The sequence below is a fragment of the Peromyscus californicus genome, unplaced genomic scaffold (assembly GCF_007827085.1).
Source record: "Peromyscus californicus insignis strain IS unplaced genomic scaffold, ASM782708v3 Scaffold_10__1_contigs__length_136768540, whole genome shotgun sequence".
Taxonomy (NCBI): Eukaryota; Metazoa; Chordata; class Mammalia; order Rodentia; family Cricetidae; genus Peromyscus; species Peromyscus californicus.
In genome coordinates this window covers 88,053,091-88,074,683 of record NW_026294391.1, presented here as the reverse complement: position 1 = coordinate 88,074,683, position 21,593 = coordinate 88,053,091, and the positions used below count along the sequence as shown (strand labels likewise).

The 21,593-nt window shown below is 33.6% G+C and overlaps 1 protein-coding gene across 1 annotated transcript in view; it reads right to left on the bottom strand.

Annotated features, from left to right (window-relative positions):
• The window catches only part of Il1rapl2 (interleukin 1 receptor accessory protein like 2), a 1,222,115-nt gene that overhangs the window by 327,744 nt on the left and 872,778 nt on the right, over positions 1-21,593 (bottom strand). The gene's annotated exons all lie outside the window — the stretch shown is intronic.

The window sequence follows — 21,593 nt, the reverse complement described above, 5'->3', positions numbered from 1 at the left end:
ATATGGATGGAAGTTTATATGCAAATTATAGGGCAGGGGAAAGCAGAAATCAAGGTTCCTAATAACTTTATCTAAGATGTTATACCAGACTCCTAATTCTCATTGACTGAGATAATTAACAAGGCTGTGATTGGATACCTTACTGAGCAGGGTTTTGTCGGTTTTTTAAAACTAACATTTAATACTACATCTCAGAAAGTGATGTTGAACTGTGGTGTTTGTGTCAGATACTAACATTGCTGTTCACAAATACCTGAGAGAAATCATTGGAAGAAAGACAGACTTATTTTTGTTTGTGGTTTTAGAGTGCTATTTGCACTGTGTATGGCAATGGGAGCGCACTAGTAACTCTCCTTACCAGAAAACAACTCTTGCTGCTAGGACCAGAAACTGCATTTAGTTCACGGCCAGCTAGCACAACTGTTTCTAGGCTGATGGAGAGTTAGAAGTACCATGGAGGAGAAAAGTCCACGGTGAGGAAAGCTGCTAATATGTGGCAGTGAAGAAGCAAAGAGGACTAAAGGAAGGGGACTGGGATGAGGTATATCTTTCCAGCTCATGCATACAATGATTCACTTCTTCCAATGAGGCCTTCCTTTCTAGTACCTTTCCATAATACCTGTATATCATGAACCCATCAAGGAATTGACTCATTGATTAGATCAGAACCCTCAAGAGCTATTCAAAATCCCACCAGCTAGCAAGCAAGCCCTTATATTTAGCCTTCAAATGGTGTCTTGGATTCAACTTTAATGGTACATTTTCAGGGTCTATGATGTGTATTTACTTATGTTGATGATTACTTTCTGCCTTCAAAGAAAATCAGGATACCTGAGTTGCTTGTGAAGGAATTGAATAACAAGGTAAATGTAATGGAAGTCAGTGTTTCATTTCACTTTTCACTATGATCTTAATCAGCTTCTGAATCTCTGGTTAACAAGAACTATAAAGTTTGCATCTTCGACTGGCTTACTGATGTCACAGCTCAATGACTAGTAAATATGTGTGCTATTAAGAAGCAACAAGATCACCAAAAGTACTCCATCTGTGTCAGTTTTGTGAAATGTTGTAGGATGGGGCTCTCATTTGCCTTTATTTTTCATATTAAAAAGTAAAGAATTGATGATGGGTAAAGCAGGGGCTGATCATTCATCTCAAAGGGACGGTTGGAGTCTTTGCATACAAATAAAAGTTATCATTCTTTTCAGCCTTAAATTGGAGCTCTAAATACTATGTCTGCAGCCAATTAATATTCTGTGACCAATCAGAGCAAGCAGGAGACTGTTCTGCCACCCTGAAACATAATGCCAGTGCTAAGAATTATTAGCTTCAGAAGATAGAGCAGTTTTAACTTGTGATTCCCAACCAACTTAAGTCAATACATTATTCATTTATGCTGAAAGTATGTATTTTCCAAAATTATTTTGACTGAATATGTCTTGACAATGAAAATCAACTGAATAATAGGCCAAAATTACTTGAAATTAGGTACTCTTAAAAAGTAATGTCACCACAGGATCCAATTCCACAAAGGTTAGCTTCCTAAGGACCTTAGTCATGCCTGGGGATTTATGTACTTGTGATTTCTGATTCAGGAGACAAAATCATCGCTTGGCTAGGTGACACTGACCATCAATTATGGTTTTCAGTGGTGCCATTACTATTTCTTGAAAATCCTAGAATATGTCAATTTGGATGTATTAGAAAGATATATGTGCACCATCAATAATGTCAGGGCTGAAATATGCCTACTGAGCATGCTCAAGGGATCTCATGTCCTTAAAAGAAAAGCTAGAGAAAAAAAGACAAAAGATATTGACAGCTAACAAAGCAGCCAGATACAGCTTTAAAACTACAGTGGTATGATAAGTATTTGTGAGAAAGCCTATTATCCCTTAACAAAGAGAAAAGGTATCTTACACAGAAAAACACAGGTCAGTTTTTCCACTTCAAATTGTTGACATCACTTTCATTGTCAGCGTAGCAATCAACCAAATATAAAAACTATTGATATCTTAACTCCTTCAATCAGAAAACACACAGGAGAATTCTTGGTCACTCAGATTCAGGGCCAAGTTTAATAGCATTTGTAGTGGTCCTTATCAGGATGGACTACTATGCTGCTAGAAATACAGGGTATAACTTTTATAAAGTTTAAAATTTGAGAAGGTATTAACATCTTTATGCATTTGTTTCAATGTCTTTACATAAAAATACAAATCTGTCTTTAAGTAATACTAGAAGAAAATAAACGAATAAATATATAAACAATAATCTGTTTTTTAAATAAGATCTGAGGTACAGATCCATAATCATGCATTTTATGCCTTGACAAAGCAAAATGAGAATATGTCATATCCACTTATATTCTTAATATGTTTATTTTACACTCTCTGGAAAAATCAGAAAGAATGCATTTCAAGGAGAAAAAAAATCAGTATCTTTCAGGAGTGAAACAAGATAAAGAAGCAAATGATATGTTTTCTACATTCTATATAAAGCAAGAACCTGAAACTATAGAAACAGAAAATGGAAGTTCATAGCAAGATGTTTTCCACTATTGCCAGTACTCAATACAACAGAGATGAGAGTTTTCCTAGCTAAATCTAGGTTAAAACCCAAGCTCCACTACTTACTAGTTCTACAGTGTCATGAAAATGATGTAACCCCTCTTTGCCTGTGTTTCCTTATCAGCAAGTGAAAACAGTACCATCTACATTGTAAGGTTGTCATAAGGATTAAATAACACAACATTTGAAATGTATAGCACCTAATAATTACTTAATAATTTGGGGATACTAATGTGATTTTTTTATTATCACTACAATCCTATGCCATTTGTCCACATTCTAATCTTTACAAAATTCCAGGAGAAAATTTAAAGCATTGGTGTCCTATCTCAATATAACTTTTGAAATATATCTTTTCCAGAAGGTACTTACTAAATCTCTAATATGGGCTTGGAACTTTAAAGAAAGAGATGAAAATTGTTCCATTCCTGCATTTAAGGAGTGTAAAGTAAATTTAGGAGTACGAAAACTATTTTGGCAAAACACTATAAACATTCTCTGGCAGAAGCTAAGAAGGTTTAATCTATATGAGTAAAGTAAGGTCAAGACTATAACCTAAATTAATTACAATTCATTTACGTATAGAGAGGCAAAGTGGGATGACAGACAGATACAAAGACCATGTCATTCATGGCTCATTTATTGATTCTAGATTAAACTGGAACTTTACTTAAGGTAAAATTTCTCAACATACCCATTGCGTTGTACATGTAAGAGGTTATAAAGAATGAAACTTACCTACTAGAAGAATTTATTGGTGGATTATTCTAAATTCTGAATGTTTGATTTACATATGTTCTGTGATGGTGTGTGAAAGTACAAATGTGTGTATTTGTGTTTTCTAGGCTCATGATATCTGTGATATGACCAAAGTGCTATTAAGTGAAATATCTATGCCAGAGTATTTCTTAACAATAAAGTCATTAAAAGACAAATAAAAGTGATGCATATAAGCAAAATAAAGGCCATATGAACCAAGCAGTTCACATTATATTTAATGTAGATAAGCTGAAATCTTTCTTGCCAACATTTGGAACAAGACAAGAATCTCTGTTTTTACCATTATTATTAATCATTGTACTTTAAGTTTTAGTAAGAACAATAAATCAAGAGAAAGCAATAATGAGCGTCCAAGTTGGAGAAAAAAGAAACTAAGTTGTTATTATTTATGGAGGGTATTATATTAGACACAGAAAAAAACCTCAAGCATTTCACACATGCACATGTACACACACACACACACACACACACACACACACACACACACACACACACTTAGAACTAATCATTTAATTCAGCAAAGTTGCAGGATACAAATCAACTTGTAAAATCAGTACAGAAATAAACAGCTCTGAAACAGAAATAAAATGATTATATTTATAATTGCTAAAAATAGTGAAAATTTGTGAGAATAAATTCCGTGAAACAGGTGAAAGATCTCTACATTGAAAATTTTACAGCACTGAAGAAGATCAAAAAAATGATCTTCTTGGAAAACCACAAGATCTATCTAAACCACTATTGGCATATACCCAAAGGATTCTACATCTTATTCATAGTACATATATTTATAATAGCTGAAAATTGGAAACAGTCTAGATACCCATGAACTGATGAATGGATAATGAAAATGTGGTACATTTACACAATGGAATATTATCCTGCTGCTAAGAAAAATAAAATTACAAAATTTGCAGGTAGGTGGATAGAGTATCATTCTGAGTGAGGTAATTCAGGCCTAAAAAGACAAATATTACATGTTTTTGTGTACATGTGGCTATTAGCTTTTAAAATCTAGATATGTGTGTTTCAGTCCAAATAATCACAGATGTTATGTAGCTAGTAAGGGATCTTGTAAAGAAAGAGATACTCCAATGAAGGGTGAATAGAATTTAATATTATAAATAGATAAAAGGGAAACTAGAATATGAGGATTAAAGGAGGAGGGTGATTAAAGAGAAGGGTAAATGAAGGTATTTGGGAAAGGATAACTGACACTAAAGGCCATTAGAAAAACCGTATGGAAACATATTACTCTAGAAACTTCCTAAAGTATATATATATGGAATCTAAATGGAGTTACTATATAATAGGGAAGACAATGGCCTAACTAGACATCTTACGCTACCAAGTAAAACTTCCAGTGCTAGGGATGGATTACATCTTGTTGAGTCATGGAACAAATGTGTCTCATAGACAACCTCCTCCAAATACCATAGGTTATTTCCAGTGCTATTAGTTACTCTTTTTAACATGATATTAAGGCTCTATTTCTGAATACACATCTTATTTATGTCATTGAACATGGGGAAATTGAGCTGGTGCCTAACTGGAAGTTTTATTCCTACTGACTAGTGTTCATGATACTAGAAGGTACTGTGAAAACTACTGAAGGAGAAAAGTAATCATCAATTTTATCCAACTTCAAACCATTTGATCTACAACAGAGACCTGCCTATAAGATATATTGGATCAATTGTGGCTTAAATGTTATGGAATTTACCAACAACTTTGTGATTGAATTTAATGCCCACTCTATGAGATGAAATCCATACATGACACTGCTAAAAATGGCCAAGAACCTGAGACTAGCTAGGTGACTATTCTATTAAGGAACATAGCAATAAACTGATTCATAACAACATATTTATATACCAATGGAGCAGAGCATTATTCTACCCTCATTAGAGAAGCTTCTTCTTGCAGTAGATAGTAATTAACAACTGGATCATGTGTAGAGAGTAAGAGAATTTGAAGCACTCAACCCTAAATCAGGTATCTTTATCAACAACCACTACTCAGGGCTCAGTGAACTGTGTAGAAGAGGAGGCAGAAAAAAATGTAAGAATCATAGGTGGTTGATGACTTGACAGAAACAGTGTCTTCTAGACAAAACAAAACTGACACACATATGAACTCATAGAGACTATGACAACACACCTAAGACCTACACTTTTAAATCAGAGAAAACCCCAGCACTAAGAAGGGAAGTGGACACAATGCCCCACCTTGAATGAAGAAGCTATTTGCAATTAACAACTGCTGGAAAAGGGAAAACTCAGTTTTCTCCAAGGAAGTATCACTCCAGGGTAGTCCCTATGCCCAGAAGTAGTTGGCCAACATAACATAGACTCTGTTTTGTGTGTATACTTTTGTTTTGTTTAATTTGGATATGTTTCTTATTCATTCTTTTCAGTTTTTTTGTTTTTATTTTGATTTTTTGTGGTTGTTATTATAGCTTTTCTTTTCTTTTTGTTTTTGAGTGAGAGAACATGAATTTGGTTGGGTATGGGGGATGGATCTGAGAGTAGTGGGTAAGGAAAATAGTATGGTCAAAATGTATTATATGAAAAAAATCTAATAACCATTTAAAATATGGAAAGTCATGTGTTTATGTACTGTAAGAAACAGTATTTTTAAAATGTTCATATAGTCCAAAGTAATTTACATATTCAGTGCAATCTATATTGAAATGCCAATGTATTCTTCATAGACCAGGAAAAATAATACTCTAAACTTTAAATGGAATCAAAAGTAGCCACAAGAGCCAAAAGCATTCTAAAAGAACAAACAAGAAGTCTACACTATCTGAATTTCAAATGTATTACAAAACAGTAGTAATCAAAGTAGCATGGTATTGGCATAAAACAGATACATATGATGAATAGAAGAGAATTGAGAAGTTATAAACTGCACATTGATTTTCAACAAAGGTGCTAAGAATGTGCATTGGAGAAAAGAGAGCATTTTCAATAAATGGTGCATGTAAAAGTGAATATCTACATGCATAAGAATTAGATGTATTTCTCCAAAAGCAACTCAACATTAAGGACTCAAGTTTCAGTATTGAAATTATTAAACAAAAAACAACAACAACAAAATTGCCCTAACAACAATAACAAGTAACTTCATTAAACAAATAGGAAATAAAATCTAAAGTAGATATTTCACAAGACATATAGACTGCCAACAAGAACAAGTAAATTAAAAATACTGAAGATTACTAAGATTGTCCCAGTAAGAATGGTTATAATCAGAAACACTAAAAATAACAAGTGATTGTGAAGATGTATAGAAAAGGCAGTCCCTTACATAGAATTGGTAGACATGAAAAACTATACAGGTTTATCAAAAATTAAAAATCAAGTTAACACATAACCCACCAATTCCACAACTAGGCATCTAGCCAAAGTAAAATAAATCATGTGAGATACATATACACCTCCATGTTCATTGCAGCATTATTCACAACAGCCAAGATATACAAATGACTTACACATCCATAAACTGATGCATAAATAAAGAAATTTGCTACATATGTGCAATGAAGTATTATGCAGCTGTCAAATCTCATCATTTGCAATAACATAGATGGAAGCAGAGATTATTTTAAGTGAAATAAGCCAGACAGAGAGAAATAAGTACTGCATAATCTCACTAGTATGTAGACAGACAAGGTTGATTTTATAGAAGTCAAGAGTAAAGAGTTAAGTTGGGGAGGTGGTGTAGTAGGTAAAAGCACTTGCCTGAAAGCTTTAGGGCCTGAATTCTATCCCCAGAACCACAAGGTAGCTTGCATTCTCAAGGCAATATGGCAAGATTAACTGTGGAGATAGTAGAATTATCCAGAAACTCACAAATCAGCTAGTCTGGAGGAACTGCACATTGGCAGGAACCAACTTCAAAAAGTTATCCTCTGCTCTTCATATATACACAGTGTCTCATCTCTCTCTGTCTCGTTCTCTCTCACACATACAATAAATAAATAAATAAATAAATAAATAAACATATACATAAAATAGACTTCTTTTGTAAAAGTGTAGAATGTCAGTTCACTAGAGGCAACGCTAAGCAGTAAGACTGGTTGATGAATATTAAGACACAGTTAAGATAAAGGTAGATATATATAACATTTGTATATGTTTTTAAAATATCTAGAACAAATTTTTCAAGTACATAGCCCAATACTCCAGATTTATATAAACAAGGACACAGAGTTAAGTGTTTTTATTTAAAGTCAAATACTTGATTGCTAGCAAATGAGAATTAAAACTAAGCTTTAACCTCTCTCAATTCTGGGAAGATTATTATATCAGTGAATCCATGACTCCAAAATAATCCAAGCTTGCTTGTGTAGTTATGAAACAGACTCACATCATCAGAATCCTTTGTCAACACACTCTCTCATACCTTATAGCACATTGTACCAACAACCCTTATGGCCTGATTCAATACTGGTGGAAAAAAATCCACAAAGTCACCTATTCTATACAAAGTTAGCATATTGTTGTGATCCTTTCCATTATGCCAAACCAATCAAATTAACAAGATTCTCATTTATTGTTATAGCAGAGGATCTCACTTCATATAAGGAAAATCCTTGGTGATTTTAATGTGAGGGTAATGGGCCATGAGGGAGAAACTTCAGCCAGCCTTCCTGATACCAGCCAGAAAAGAAAATGGAAGTCAGAGCTGCAGGTAGCAAGTTGGGAGAAAGTTCTAGACAGTTGAACAAAGGGTAAGTAGTATAGACTGATTTGGGCAGAAGGCCCTGTGAGCTTGGAAAGAATAATTTAACCTCTTAATTTGGATGCAGGTCTGTGAAACTACACCGGCAAAAAGGGAAAATGCTGATGTTAAAGCAACTGGGATGCCACTCTCAGAAGCCCTGCTTTGATGAACTGCCAGGCAGTATGCATTGATTTTTCTCCGAGAACAATCATTCTCAACTTCAAATTTTTCAATAGCTATTTTCACAAACTACTCCTTAAAGGTCTTTTACTGATAGCAAAAGCTAAGGACAAAAAGATATTTCTTCCCTTCTGAACACAATGGTGTAATTAAAACCAGCAGCTATTTCAGGAGTCTTCTGTAATAAATATGACCCAAACACAATGCTGTTTATGTATAAATTCCTAGCATTTCTCATCTTAACTAAAATGGCATGAAGAATGCAAATCCATAGCTTCAGCAAATTCTCTCTGTCCAACAGTGATTTATCACTGTCAGATTACATTGCAATTTCATGAAATGGGCTTTGGTGTCATTTTGAAAAATTAGGAAAGAGGATTGCAACTGGAATGAAATAAAGAAAATATTACATAACCCCAAGTGAGATATTAATCTCCATCCAGATGGTTACTGTACTTGCATTATCAGAAAACAAGGCCATTCATAGTTTCTTAATAAACTAAATTTTGATAGCACTAAGTAACCAAGTAATGAGATAATTCAAATTTAGGGTCTATCCACAGGAAGGAATTAATGATGCAGTTTGGAAGTCTTGCACGAGGGACACGTAGCTTGAAGGGGAAACCAGGAGTATAAATTAAGGAGGATGCCTTCCAGTGTCCTGTTTAATGAGGAACCAAAAGAATAACAGCTCTAATAAGATACAGAGTTTCTTTTATAAAGATGAATTCCTTATAAATTATACAAACATGCATATGAACATTCTGACACACTCCTATTCATACTTATTGTGGTAGTTGGAATGAGAATGGCCCCTATAGGCTCATATATTTGAATGTTTGGTCTCTAATTGGTGGAACTGTTTACAAATATTAGGAGGTATGGCCTTACTAGAGGAACTATGTCACTAGGGGTGGAATTTGAGGTTTCAAAAGCCCTCAGAATTCCCATTTGGCTTTCTCTCTGTCTCATGGTTGTTGCCTCAACATATAAGCTACTGCTCCAATACCATGCCTATCTGCTTGCCTGCTGCTGTACTCCCACCATGATAGTCATGGACTAACCCTCTAAAACAGTAATCCTCCAATAAACTGTTTTATAAGCTGTCTTGGTCATACTGTCTCTTCATAGCAATAGAAAGGTAACTAAGATACTTGTTTACATGTACATACAGACAAACCACACACATCTAGGTATTAACCTCATTCTATAAGTTGCATTAAAATTTTACATATCTCCTGGCTGCCATTCCTTCCATCCTCTCTTCTTGCTATTAACCCATAATTTGTTCTTATTTCTCACCATGGTTCTATTAAGTGGATTACTGACAGAATGCAATTGTTTGCCAGAATAATAGGAAGTACTTCTCAGTGCTCAGTGGTTTACTCTTCAGAAAGCTTGAGACTTCAAGGGGGCAAGAAAATCAGACCAAGTTTAATTTATGAAGATGTGTAGGGATTTGCATTTAGTTTTCTTTTAGTGGTTACTATGGTCCATGTGAGTTAACCAATTCAAATAATTTGGTATAACTTTTAGATAAATATCAATTCTAACACAAGTAGGTTTAGTAATGATTAAAAAAGTAAACAAGTAACAGAAAGTATCTATGGGATAAAAACCATGAAGTCTATCTACTTTCCAGGGTTTAATCCTCACCATGTACAGTTGAGCAGAAACTACAGAAATGATCTATCAACTGTGGATGGATTTTAGACATTCCAGGACTTGGGGATATCATAACTCCAGTTTAATATAAAAAACCCAGTAATAATAGCTGAGTACTTACTACATAGCAGGCATAGTAACTGATACTTTCTATAAATGATTTCACGTAATTCTTTCCATCTCTTTCAATTTAATACAACATAGGAAATTCACTTTTCATTCACCAAGAAATTAGGCAATACATAATAGAGCACAGGCATAAGCCTATTTCCATTTTAGGTATTTATGTTCCTTAAAAGATTTATTTCTAGGAAGAAAGGAAATTCATCTGTTTTAATTAAATTACCATTCTTTATACACATGTATAAATTTGTTATGAATACACAAGTACATTTTTGTGTATGATCAGGCTTGGTTCTAAAGGAGAATGGGTTTTGCTGTACATATCTGTAAAAGTTCATGATCTATAGCACAAATTGCTTCTCAGGAAGAGATTACAGAGAAAAAGATAGAGGAAACAAGGAGAAACCTTCTTACCTGTTGATATGCAAACATTATCAGAAGTTTGGTATGTTTAATGTTATAGTATTCTAATAATCTATCTTCTATTGAGTTTTATGAGGAAAGAGGAAAGGTTACAATGGGTTCATAATCTAGATTTCTAACCTCCAGCAAATGGAAAAATTCCCAAATGCACAATGTCATTATGTATGTGCAAATGTCATTAATTCTCCATATAAGAGGGAAATAATATAAAAATAAGTTGTTCAAGTGTTGTTGGATTTTTTTTTTTACTCTAGCCCCACATTGGAACACACAAAAAATGTTGTTTGGTATTTTATTCTACTCTTTTCTGGGGCCTGCCAGCCAGCTCCCAATAAATCACACATGGAGGTTTATTCTTAATTATAAATGCCCGACCTTGGCTTGGCATGTTTCTAGCCAGCTTTCCTTAACTTAAAATTATTCCATCTACTTCTTGCTTCTGAGCTTTTTACTTTCTGTACTTCTGTATATTTTACTTTCTCTCTTACTCCGTGGCTGGCTGTGTGGCTGTGTGGTTGGCCCCTTCTTTTCTTGCTCCTTCTCTCTTTTCTTGATCTTCTTTTCCTCTCAGATTTCTCCTTCCATTTATTCTCTTTGCCTGCCAGCCCTGCCTGTCCTTTCTCCTGCCTTGCTATTGGCTGTCCAGCTCTTTATTAGACCATCAGGTGTTTTAGACAGGCACAATAACACAGCTTCACAGAGTTAAACAAATGCAACAAAAAGAATGTAACACGTCTTTGTATCATTAAACAAATGTTTCACAGCATAAACAAATGTAACACATCTTCAACTAATATTACAACATTCATGTGATACTGGAAGAAAAGATAGGAAAGAAAGAGCAGAAAGTGAGGTTAGAGAGGAAGAGGAAAGAGGGAAAGACTAAAAGAAGGGAGAGTTGAAAGAGACATGGATGCATCTGTACACATACATCTGCATATGGTGAGAATCTAGAGATCAGAGAATTCTTCCCTTTTGTAGTTTGTCCTGCCTTTCTGAGCAATGCTATTTATTCTAAAAATATTTTTATGCTTACCTAGAGAGCCGTATAAAGATAAGGCTCACCTGCTTGACTGTGTATTATGAGAAAAGAACCTTTTGGATAGTATTTTTGGTAACAAGGTTCTTCAGTAATAATTTAATGAGCATGCATTTCCTTTTCTGTGTATTTGTGATTTGTATGCTTGCTTGGTTTGTACCATAATCCCAGACAGGTAAGAAATTCAAATTAGGAAAGGGAATTTAAAGGACTTTGATAATAAAGCTTTTTTTGTTGCCTAAAAATTTTATTAGCATATATTAATTATGTATAATGGGTTTCATAGTGCCATTTTCATACATGGATATAATATAATGTTTTAATTCATATTCACCTCCCATTTTCCTCTCTACTCCCCATCCCCTGCGCACTGATTGATCCATTTCTTCCCCTAAACCACTCCCCTCTCTACTTTCTTTTTTTCCTTAGTGACCCAATAACTTTAATTAGAATTTCTTTTTTTTTTTTTTTTTTTTTTGGTTTTTCGATTCAGGGTTTCTCTGTGTAGCTTTGCGCCTCTCCTGGAACTCACTTGGTAGCCCAGGCTGGCCTCGAACTCACAGAGATCCGCCTGGCTCTGCCTCCCGAGTGCTGGGATTAAAGGCGTGTGCCACCACTGCCCGGCTTAATTAGAATTTCTTACAAGAACATGAGTGATGGGTTATTTAGAGGAACATAGACAACTTACAGAGGCTATGCTGATAAAAAAAAAAAAAAAGTGCCTCACCCGCCCCTAGCAGTCCTTAATTGCCTATAACATATCAGGAGGAGACGGAGCTTTTAGAGCCCCTCTTCCTTCTATGGTAAAATATGAGGGGCCCAATCTTGTGCAAGAATTTCAGGTAATCATAGCTCTGAAGAGTTCATGAGTACAGGGACAAGTCATGTCCAGAAAGATATTGTTTCATAGTGGTCCTCTTTAACTTCTGTGTCTTACATTATTCTTGTTCTTATATTTCATGATTTTCCTTAGCTTTGGATAGAGTTATGCAGATATCTCATTTAGGGACAAAACATTGAATACTCAAAGTTTATTTTGGTTGGAACACAAAATATGCATTCACACACATATTTGGAAATATTCACACACTGTGTTTTCTTTGGTTGCCACGTGAAAAAATAGATGCTATGTATTTTTTCAACAGAATATACATATATGTATATATGTAACATCTCTTTGGTCTCTTAAAGAAATACTGTTCATGTAAAAGGAATGAAAAAAAATTTCTTAAGAAAAAAGAAAAGAATTTCAATAGAAACTAACAATAAAAATAACATAAACAAAAAAAAGAAATACTGTTATTGGGCTTTGTGTCATAGTATATGCTTAAGCTAGAAAGACAAAGTGGATGCTAAAAGTTAAATGAGAGGCATGTATAATAATACAAATGGAAAAATGGTTGATATTTCAAGAAAAAAACATGAGGATTGTTCAAAATTACACAATTTTAAAATTAATATTCAAGGGCCAATGCATAGACAGAAGATAGACAGTCTAAGTGGGTGAATAGGATGAAAAAATTACTTGCACATATGTAAGGGAAATTAACAAATAGATGCATGCAGACAAATAGATTCACACACACCAATTGACTCTGTTAAACTAATTAAGAGAATTAATTTGAGGGGAACAAATTTGATTGTGGAATAAGGTCCTTCGAAATGCACACCTACACAAAACAAAGAGAACACTATGAAATAAAAACTGTCAAAGTCAACTTTTTTCCCTGAAATGTAGAGATTAATTAAAGGCTTGCAACAATCTAATGAGTATTTATTTCAGAAGTGTGGCTGGCAGTAAGGACAATAGCTTTGTGTTGTTTTTATTTGGCTGAATCACCACCTACACAGCAACCTTGAAACAAATCTTCACACAACTATGGTCGCTTCAAAATTCATAGTCTAGAAGCCAGTAAAAGAAACAGATGGACTGAGAGTAATCCAAAAGCCATATCCCCAGAGAACCATCATTATCCAACTTGTCTAAAAAGTTCCATTCTCAGGCCATAATTTCTTTGACCAGATGAAATTTTATCCAAAGAAATAAAGGAGAAAAAAATCAGTGTCTATTGTTTCACTTCATAATTATGGTAGCATTTCCAAATGAATTGACAATGACCAAAAATGGCAGAAAACAAAAAAGGAAGAATGAGACATTCAAAATGATTTTTAAACACTCTGAGGTGTTCTTGTATATTTGGTAAGTCATTGGCCTGAGCAAGACTGTTAGCATGCCTAGAAAAGAACATAGGAGATCTGCTAGTAGGCAAGGTTTCTTCGTTCAATTTTCAAAGTATGGTAAAAATTGATCGTGGAGTTGGTTCCATAATGGTACTCATAATACAGTCAGATATTTTAATGTTTATCCATCCATTCAATAGTGATTATTTCATTTTCACCAGTGAGTAATGTATTCATTATAAACAATTAAAGCATGGTTTCTCTTTCTAGCCATCAAATGACGAACAATTTGGTAATTTCACATTTGGCTATCATTAATAATGCTGCTGTAAATATTTGTGTACAAGTTTTTTGTGTACACATATTCTTTTATTTAATGAGAACTAGACAAACAAAGCAGATTAAAATATTTCCATCAATATTTCAAAAACAAAATGGATATTAGTAAGTATGATTTTTTTAAAAAAAAGTCCCAGGACTCAGGTATTAAAGTTTAATAGCTGAATTCCTACCAAGGTGAAATATTTAAGCAGGCCTAGCTACTTTTACTATATAACAGGCAAATGTATAGGATATAAAAATTAAAGTACTTATTACATTAAGGTTTAAAAAAATTCCAACTTCCATAACAAAATTAAAAAAAACCCTTATCTAGATATTGATAAAGTATTACATGTCGTAAGTATTTAAGAATTTTAAGTCAGATACCATAATAAAAATATTTCAAAAATTAATATAAAAATTTCTTGAACAGAATATGACAACGAAATGTCTGTAAAAATCAAATTATTAATACTTCAACTATAGAGCTGGAAGATATAATAATTTGTATAAATTTTATGGACATAAATTAAGCCATGATGAGAGCTGCTGAGAACCTACACACTTGAGGATAAGTAGCAGAATTCATACAATCTAAATAGCACAAAGAAAATATACTGAATAATAATGAAAATAATCTCAAAGCCTGTGGTATAATAACAGAGGATGTGATATTTGTAGCATCCGAGTTCCATCAGGAAAACAATGGTACTGAAACAGCAATTCAAAAATTAAAAAAAAATAATGTCAAACATTTTACAATTCTCAACATAAAAAAAGAAACCTATTATTTGGGACTTCCTCATTTGAAGGAAATGAAAATCAATTGTTTAATAGTAAGAAACGCCTTGAATATTGGCATACAGTAAAGCACTTTGGAGCACAAGGAGGCAAATAATAGGAAAAATATGTAAAATAAATGCATATACCACAGGATACATAAATGAATCATACAAATAACACAATGATGGACTAGAAGAGTAATATAGTGTTGTTTGACATAAAAGGCAATGAAACTTTCAAATGGGAGAACAGAAGTGTCCTAAGTGAAGGTGAAACTTGTGTAGTTCACTCATGCTGTTAAAATGTTACTAAAGTTGATAACTCGTTACCGTACTACACAACAAAATGGGTATAAAAGCTGACTCCCCATGGGAGGCCTTGTCTTGGAGGAGGTAGGAATGGGGGAGTGGATTAAGGGTAAGGCTAGGGGTCAGGAGGAGGGAAGGGAGGGGGGGTCTGTGGTTGGTATGCATAATAAATAGAAAATTTCTTAATAATGAAAAAGTAAAAATTAAATAAATAGGTAAAATCCCCCAAAAGTACAAATAATATTTTTAAATTTTTTTAAGGAACCCACAAGAAGACAAAAAGGAGCTACAGGGAATGAGAACTAAAAAAAATATTAAAAATCAGAGACAATTAAGAAAGATAAGGAGAGGTACAGCACTATAACATAATACATACAGATTTCCAAAATAATCCCTCAAGAATGTTTTTCAATCAATTTTCAATAGAGATGTTGAGATCATGCAATGAGGGTAAGGAGAGTTTTTCAACAAATTATAGTGGAAGAGCTTGATATCCACATGTCAAAGAATAAGAGCAGATTCTTACCCTAATGTGTGTGTGTGTGTGTGTGTGTGTGTGTGTGTGTGTGTGTAATGTGTATATACATATATATGTGATATATGTATATATATATATGTGTGTATATCGTTAGCATATATACTTGTGTGCGTTAACATAAATTGGATCAAAAACACATAGTCTTAAAAGCAAGTATTATAAATCAAATCCATACAAATAACTTGATTTCTTTTAGGTTGCCTATTACTAAAAAGCCAGAAAATAAATATTGGAGAAAAAGATATGAAGAGACTGGAAATCACTTGAATCATCAGTTTAAATGTAATTGGTAAATGTGTAAATGCAAATGTGTAAAACTGGTGGTTTCCTCCAAGTTTCAAACACTGAGCTGGTTGATTCAGCAACTCTGTGACTAAGTGAATGTCTGAAAGATCTAGAAAGAAGAATTCCAACAGTTATTTGTATGGTAATGTTTTTCACAACACTGTTAGCAATAGAAAGATGAAAACAACCCAAGAATCCACTAATAGATGAATTGAAAACCAACATGTACTAAATTGAGCACTTAAAATCGGTAAAAACATATTGCTTCAGTACAATAACACTAACACTAAATAAATAAATATTAAATTTGAGGACTAAAATATATGATCAATTTTTCCAATCAAAGGACAGACTGTCAGATGAATATAAAACATGACCCAACTAAATATTATTTGTAAAAAAGGGTGTAGTTGGTCACAAGGCCCTCTCAATAGGAGAGAATTCATGACTGGTACTGTAATTCTAACCAAATATCCACAGCTGGAGAGGCTACAGAGTCTAATGCAGAATCTACTACTGACATTTTCCTAAACTAATATAATCCCAACCACATTTTAAATATCGATCTTCATCTCCACAGTAAGTGTAGCTGTTACCCATCAAAGAAGCTTCTTCTGCAATATATAAGGACTATTACAGAGACCCACAACTTGTCAAAATTCAGAAAATACAGGACTGTAGGATGCACAACACCAACTTATACATTTACAACACAATTCCACACCTAAAGATCAGGAACTTACAGAAGAAGGGTAGAAAGACTGTAAAAGCCATGATAATTAATATGCATGAGCTTAGAATTATTTATATTGTTTCATTTCAATATGTTTGGAGATTTTTACTGTTGATGTCATTGACAGTTTGATTCTATTAAGATCGGTTAACATAATCTATTTGTGTATATATATATATATGTATATATAAGAATATTTACAAATACATATTACTATACATATTTATGACAAAAAGTTCACAAGTACATGACATTTATTTTGACCTAGAGAAAGCGAATTGTAAGATCAGATGCAAATAAACTTATTACAAATAGATCAAGGCTGCATTTTTTTCCTCCTAGTTGGATTAGATGTTTATTGATCAATGGTTAAGTGATCAACAGGTTTGTGGGGGGGTATATAATTCAACAATTTAGACAATTAAAACCATGAGGCTACAAGTTTTATCTAGGTCATGTGATTGATTTGCCTTCATAATTAAACAGTGTTTAATACATGATTGAATTCTAGTCCATGGAATGGTCAAAAAGAAGGGTGAGTGTCTCAGATGACTTATCTGACATGGAGTCTATGCCATAAATCATGTGAACTCTAAAACTTAGTGTTCCTGGGAAAGTCAACTTTGTGTATGTAGAAACACAGCTAGAATTAATCCAAGGAAACATTTATCTACACTATTAGCCAATATTTAACTAATTTTTGCCTCGAGTTTGAGATGTAGAATACTTTGTATGGGTTCTTGTGGTCAAGAAAGTACATTAATGTGAATTAACCAAAATAAGGTATGGAGAGCAAGACAAAGGGATCCTAAAATACACTTAGGCCATTTCCCAGTTTGACTTCCCAATGGATACAGATAATGTTGAATATCTCAGTGTTTCTCCTCAAATACAGATGCTAACCAAATACTTGCCATGATGTTCAACTTGTATTTTATATATATATATATAAAATCACCATATTGTCCTTGCAAAGTCACTTCAAATCTGTTTTGCATATTGAAAATACTTTCAAAATGCTAATGCAAAATGTATAATACAGGGCCAAGAGTGCTATAATATGAAACACCATACAAACTGTGTTATGATTTTCATTTTTCATTCTTTAATAAGATGATAAACTGAACTTTATAAGCTCTACATGACATGTAGAGCTGGATATGGAAAAATCTTCAGTTGGGAAATTTAGGCCTCTGTGATTTTAATATTATGACTTACAGGACTGAGAATCTTTAAGATAATCAGTGATTCCTCTAGTATATATTGAATACAATTTCACACAGAAACACAGTTCTTTTCCTGGAAGCAAAACAGATAGTACCCAATAAAAGGAGGGAGGATATCTCAGGATATGATATACATCAACAAAGTAAGGTCTTTTCCACAAAATCCTTTATGGTAGTCCTAAAGTATCAAAAGATTTGACACATGAAATATCAATTTTCTTTGCATAGTAATTTTTACTGTGGCTTCCTATTACTTAGTTGGATAAGTTTATTCATTTTTAGCAAAGAAAGACGGACACATTCACTTCAGAATCTTTTCTTGATTCTAAAGAAGTCTATGATTTCTGATATTTGTATTGTTTTTAAACACACATCAGAAAAGCAAGAACTTAAAAATCCTGTAGTCTCAAAAATAGAAGAAAGCTCCCTTTGGGTACTAAAATTGGCCAAAATTACTGAGGCTTCATCTTTTGTATATGTACTGGTTTTTCCATTCTGTCTTTTACCATACACATTAAATTTAGATCATTACCAGATGATGCAAAGCATTTTCAATGTGTTATTTAGCATAACAGGAAAGATTTGACACAATAGATTTTGTCAAGAACAAAGCGTAGGTTTTCTGTATCTTCTATGGCAAAAGGTACAATTGTAAATATAACTTTGGGAAGCATCTAATAGTGTTGTAGAAAATTTTTCTTTAGGCCACATGTCTGCATTTGCTATAGTAATTATGTACTAGGCAACTTAACAATGCATCATATGGAGATACTATCTGTTAGTTTATGATTAGTACCAAGAATATACTCTACTCATGTATCTATTAGGTGTTGTTAATAGCTAATTCACTAAATACATTTAAATCTTTCATTCATCATACACACAAAGACAGCATTAAACTGGACTTGATGACATGAGCAAAAAATGTGTGCAGAAATGGTTTTAACCTCTCTTTATAGATATTAAACTTGCACACATACCTCATCTTTTCACAGATGTTATTATGGATAGACTAATCTGGGAAACAAGAATGTTTATGCAATCAAAGCACAGATGTTCATGGGGAACAGTGGAAACCAGGCATGTCTAAAGCCAATGAGAAGCACTGTGAAGGCTAAAAGAGATTTAAAACATGGTCTTTCCATTCTCTTATTCTCTTTAACACTTGAATGTCTGTCTCCTACATTAACACATTAATACCTATGATTTCTTGGGGGTATCATATGATAGGAACAAGGCCATTTGTTTTCATTCAATTTTAACATTTAAAAAACCTATACTTATTTTCCATATCTTGGCAGATTCATAAAAACTAAAAGAAAGATAAATCTGACACTTCTTTAAATGGAAGGACACAAATTTAATATAGGCTATCAAAGGAGGCCATGGGAATAAGGTGAGTAGTCAAAGGATAAGGCAGTACAAAGGACAATTATACTATAAAGACCAGTTTATATCTCATTTTCTGTTTACTTTTTACAAAGTATGAGTGATATTTAAGTGCTATATTTTCAGGTAAAATTTCTAAGGGACAAATCCACGAGTTAATTGGTGATGGCTTCATGGAAGAGATGACCTTAGGATAAAGGGGGAGGGGCATTATTGGATGAGAGCAAAGTATGAAAGAAAGGATGCAGAGGTACAATGAAAAGGGTGTATTTGTTAATTCATGTTAAAAAATGAACTGATACCACTATTGACAATTCTGATTCTAACAAAGCAGTAAAAAAATAGACTGAGGGACTGTAGAGGTGGTTCAATGGTTAAGAGCACTTATTGCTCTTGCTAAGGACCTGAGTTTAGTTCCCAGCCCCCATATCTGACAGCTTATAACCTCCTGTAACTCCAGTTCTAGAGGATCTAATGCATTCTTCAATCTTTCGCAGGTGTCTCTGTCTTTGTCTGTCTCTGTCTCTGTCTCTCTCTCTCTGTCTCTCTCTCTCTCACACACACACACACACAAAGGGAGAGGAAGTGGGAGGAGAGACACATGCATACATACATATAAAAATAAATCTTTAGAGATAAAACACACAGCTGGGATTAGGCTGTGTTCTTTATCATGAATATCTTTACAACCTTAGGTAAAGTTAATTAAGCTTCATGATTTATAAAATAATAAAGACAATATCCATTCCTCCCTCACAAAGTCATTGTAGAAAATATATCAACTAATTTTTGTGATTATGTTATGTGTAGATTTACTTAGAGACAACACTGTTATCCAATGTCAGACAAGGTCATCTTTCTGCATAAGTATCTACTCTTGAAAAATCCCTAGAAAAAACACACTGAAGATTTTATACAGTTTTTCTTTTTCTTCTCAGAGTTCTCCCCAACTATATGTAATGTTGTGCTCCATGAGGACTGTTGAAGGACAAAGAAAGTTTTAGAGAAGGCAAGCTTATATTTATTTCTAGTTTAATAGGTAGAACTGGTTATTGATTGGCAACCATCCAAAGGGATGGTTGAAGCAGTACCCACAAAGTGTGCATCATTGATGATATATCTTCTGAAGAGTAGACATTGTTTTGGCCCAAAGGAAAAGAGACCCAGAATGTGGATGTATGACAGAGCAGGTGGAGAATAGCGTTTCTGTTATATATTATGAAGGTGATCTGCTAAGAAAATACTACAAAAATGGGTGTGTCCTAAAGCCATCGCTTAGAGTGGAACTCTTTCTCCTACTTCTCAGTGTTTTGTTATTTCCCTCTACACGATGATATGGTATACAGTTTAAAGACTTTATAGCTGCACAAAGACCCAAATAAATGTACACATTGACTAATCAATTTTGTTCCTCCTTCCTCTCTCCCCCTTTCCTCAATGCTAAAACTGAAGAATTTCATATAAGGGATATTAAACTTGTACCCTGTACCTAAAAATAAAATTTGTCTCCCAGTACATTTACTAGGCAAGGTCAGCATAAGGATATAAGCCAGTATGAAATAGTAATTTATGTCTTGTGTTTATAATATATATGAACTGAGGGTACATTTGTAACAACTTGTATTCATTTAATACTAGAAATATAGGAGCTCATCTTAAGGCCTTATGTCCCAAGTGAATATTCCATTACTCAGCACTCCTGAGACACAAACCCCTCTCATTTTTTATTCTTTTTTTGAAGACTGTTTTATTAATTTTTTCATTTATTTTACATACCAACCACAGTTTCCCCTCCTTCCTTTCTTCCTGTTCCCTCCTCTACCTCCCATCTATTCCCCCATCCACTCTTCCCATGGGAGTCAATAATGTGTGTTATACCACTTTGAGACAGGACCAAGCATCCCTCCATGGAGAATACAACCCCATCTCATATCAATTTATTTCAAGTTCTCCTTTTTTCCCAGCTTATAACACTTGGCTACTAACATTCTGACAGAAGAAAGCATCATCTAATACTATGATGTGGGAGTTAAGTTGACAAAGTGACATAGACAAACCCTGCATTTTCTTCCCATAGTAATATTTTCAAAGGAAGAGCATAGTGAGGAATACACTAATTGAAAAAATATTTTACATACTTTTTTTTCTAAAATTTCAGTGTACCCACCCAAACTGTATGTTCATCAGACTTCAAATAATACTGCCTAAAGCAAAACAGTAGACTGGATGTATTCTGTAATTACTAATATTTTACAGTGTATATAATTATTTTAATAAACCTTGAAAGCATCTGAGCATTCCATAGCCAGTTTTCAGAG